Genomic DNA, 4,103 nt, shown 5'->3' with positions numbered 1-4,103 from the left:
CCCCTCCTCTATTGTGCATATTTATCTTTAATTATAAGCAGTCCTAGGTTTGAGTAAAAAAGAGGCCCTACACCCGGGTTCATGGGAATCTAAGGAGTGGAGGTGAATCTATCATCATGCTAGGTGTCGCAACCTACCCTTCGGCGGGAGGGCGACGCGAGACTCGCGGGATGCGTGTTCCATGAAAGGAATACGCGCGGAGTCGCCACCAACGTTTATTTGAGGAAAACGTTGGAAAAACCAGAAAAGACGCGATCTACGAACTTTTAAGTGAAAGGCTCGGGAGTTGTATTTACGCGCGGGGAAGGTATTAGCACCCCACACGTCCGTCACAAGGGACGATAGCCTTTAATCGAATGTGCAAACATGACTTTGATTTTTACGTTCCCTTTTATGTCCTTATATCCTTTATACCCTTTTTATATTTTTCTCTTTTTTGTGGTCGACAAGGGTGTTCCCCTTTGCTCCTACGTATTCCTCAATTGCGATGAGGAAATCAGACCTACGTAGTTCTTTCTTATGCGTGAATCAAGTGATTCGTTTTTACTTGAAAGGTGATCATTTTAAGGCGTTGGACCTTAAAAATGATCCATTTTACTTAGTAAGAATTTGAAATGATAAACTTTCATAAACCTATTTTTGTGGACGAGCTTGACTAGGCGAGTTGATTTTAGCCTTAGTTTCACTTTAGTTATTAGTCAATTCAATTAAGAATGAGAAATCCCAGAGAGAAAATGTCCGATTGATTTTCCGCTTTATTTTACTAAAAGACAATTTTTGATTATTATATTATTATTTTACCTCTTTTTTTGATTTTCAACGTGGTTACGGCACGACCGAACGGTCGGAATTCATTTTAACCGAAGTTAACGGATAATACAATTCAAACGATCGGTGGAAATTTATTTTATTTTTAGTTTAAGCGAGAAATGACTTAAATAAAATGGCTTAAGCACGTCAAAAGGGGTACGGAAAGTAAATGAAAACGAGAAGGAAAATACACGAAACACAATGTGGACCACCACGGGTACATAGAATGAATCGAAAAGCTTGGTTCGAGGTACTTACCCATTGAAGACCGAAGAACGATGAAGAACGAATGAAGAACGTCGAAGAACGGTCGAAACCCTTCGCGAAATCACTCACGGAAACATTACGGAAACATTACGGAAGTGCCTCGGCTTGGATTTTCTTCACGGAAACAATTTTTCTAAGCAAATTCGAAAGAGAGAGAAGTGCCTAAGGGGTGGAACCCTTTTTCACTTCACTTCTCCCCCTATTTATAGAAAATTGGGGGAGAAGCTTGCCACCCAGCTCGCCCAGGCGAGCAGGGTTGCTTCCTCCAGAAGCAACAGCCTTCTGGAGGAATCTTCTAGAGGGCCCAAGTGGGCCTGGTTGCTATTTGCACCTCCATTTTTACTAAGTACACCCACCTACCTTTTTTTTGGTGATTCTTTTTCGTAAAGTTACGGAAACTTACGAATTTCGTAACGATACTTGTTTTCTTTCCGTAATGTTACGGAACCTTGCGAATTACATAATCATCCCCTTTTTGACTTACGGAATGTTACAGAACCTCACTAATTGTGCAACGATGCTTCCATTTGATTTCCAGTGTGTCACAGAACCTTACGGATTGTGCATCAATATTTTCTTTGTTTTCCGACATGTCCCGGAATTTCACAAATTGCCTAATGATGGGTGCCAGCACTCACAAGACCAAACAAAGTTGCATGTCATCAAGCAAAGGTCCCGGACGAAATTAGGGTATGATAGTTGCCCCTCTTTACTTGTCTTTTATTGGAGATAAAAGGAAAGTAAAGATAAGACACTAATTTCGTTCCTCTCGGTTGACGAGAGTCGCGGGTGACCATAAAATCTCCGCATGCAAATGACTTGTTGTTCCCGGGGGAACAAAAGGTGCAGAAGACGATGTCAGTCTCTGCATGCTATCAAGCGTTCTGTCTTACAGATAACAAAAGAATGTTTATACGGATAACCACTCGGGTATTTCCGCCCGTCAGCGTGACTCAAAAGTCAGTATGACAGATCTTGTGAGCGCGGAAGATGATGTAAATCTCCGCGTGTCAACGGGCTTGTCGGCCGCGATTGACGAAGGGCGCAGAATGACCATAATTTGTCTCTGCGTGCCATCGGACACAACTGTGTCTGAATGGCAAAAAGGTGTGCGGAATGACCATAATTTGTCTCCGCATGTCATCGGGCCCGCTGCCTCTGGATGACAAAAAAGCGCATAATGACCATAATTTGTCTCTGCGTGCCATCGGACACGACTGTGTCTGAATGGCAAAAGGTGTGCGGAATGACCATAATTTGTCTCCGCATATCATCAGGCCCGCCGCCTCTGAATGACAAAAGGGTGCAGAATGACCATAATTTGTCTCAGCGTGCCATCGGACACGACTGTGTCTGAATGGCAAAAGGTGTGCGGAATGACCATAATTTGTCTCCGCATGTCATCGGGCCCGCCGCCTCTGGATGACAAAAGGGTGCAGAATGACCATAATTTGTCTCAGCGTGCCATCGGACACGACTGTGTCTGAATGGCAAAAGGGTGTGCGGAATGACCATAATTTGTCTCCGCATGTCATCGGGCCCGCCGCCTCTTGATGACAAAAGGGTGCAGAATGACCATAATTTGTCTCAGCGTGCCATCGGACACGACTGTGTCTGAATGGCAAAAGGTGTGCGGAATGACCATAATTTGTCTCCGCATGTCATCGGGCCCGCCGCCTCTGGATGACAAAAGGGTGCAGAATGACCATAATTTGTCTCTGCGTGCCATCGGACACGACTGTGTCTGAATGGCAAAAGGGTGTGCGGAATGACCATAATTTGTCTCCGCATGTCATCGGGCCTGCCGCCTCTGGATGACAAAAGGGCGCAGAATGACCATAATTTGTCTCTGCGTGCCATCGGACACGACTGTGTCTGAATGGCAAAAGGGTGTGCGGAATGACCATAATTTGTCTCCGGATGTCATCGGGCCCGCCGCCTCTGGATGACAAAAGGGCGCAGAATGACCATAATTTGTCTCTGCGTGCCATCGGACACGACTGTGTCTGAATGGAAAAAGGGTGTGCGGAATGACCATAATTTGTCTCCGCATGTCACATGACCTCATGGTCAGTATGACAGAGATTGTGGGGCGGCCGACAAAAGCAAGGCTCTTGCTCCTACGTATCCTCCAATGAGGAACTCAGACCTACGTAGTTCTAGATAACTTGTGAGACTTGAAAAAGTCTCCACCGGAAGATGCTGACATCTCCGGAAAGGGCGCAGATGACCACATTGGCCTCTGCTCATCAATCACACTTGGGGTCACTGAATGACGAGGTGCGGATAACCGTAAGGCGTCTCTGCGGGCTACTAGCTCTTGGGTCATGGTAACAAAAAGCGGTGTGGTCGACAAAAGCGAGGCTCTTGCTCCTACGTATCCTCCAATGAGGAACTCAGACCTACGTAGTTCTGGAGAACTTGTGAGACTTGAAAAAGTCTCGGTGTTTTCTTCACTAAAATGGAAACATGCTTTAGTAAAGAGACAAATATTCCAACTGATTAGAGCAGCATATGCTTTTTTGAGTGAAAAACAATGCGTTTACCGGGGAAGGAGAGTTTGCTGATGAAACCCCCCCATAACCATAAATGAGATTTTGGATGTTAGCATTTCATTTCTAAATGACCATTTAGAGGAAACACTGGGTTCAACAAAAATAGAAGAAAATCACTCAGAGTGTATCAACCTCGCACAGGTAAGTGTTTCATCCTAATTCCGAACCATAGATATGTCACGACTTGACTTTGCGAATTATTTCCTATCAAATCAAAAATTACATGCATGATCATGGATCAATAGGACTTCCCTTGGGAATGGGTTCTTTTGGTGGGTTTTTTCGGCTTTTGTGTGTTTTTGGCCTTTTCTGTTTCTATTTTGCGCGAGGCGAACAAGTCACCGACGCACAGGATTTTGGTTGGTAATCAAAGGGAGAAGACCACTTTCAGGTCGTGGTTTCCTTTCCCTTTTTTTTGTTCATTTGGTGACAATTCTGTATTGTACAGATATTGTCCGGTCCAAAGACCTT

Source organism: Glycine max, chromosome 1 (genome assembly GCF_000004515.6).
Source record: "Glycine max cultivar Williams 82 chromosome 1, Glycine_max_v4.0, whole genome shotgun sequence".
Taxonomy (NCBI): Eukaryota; Viridiplantae; Streptophyta; class Magnoliopsida; order Fabales; family Fabaceae; genus Glycine; species Glycine max.
The sequence above is the reverse complement of the archived record's forward strand: the minus strand, read 5'-3'. Positions refer to the sequence as shown.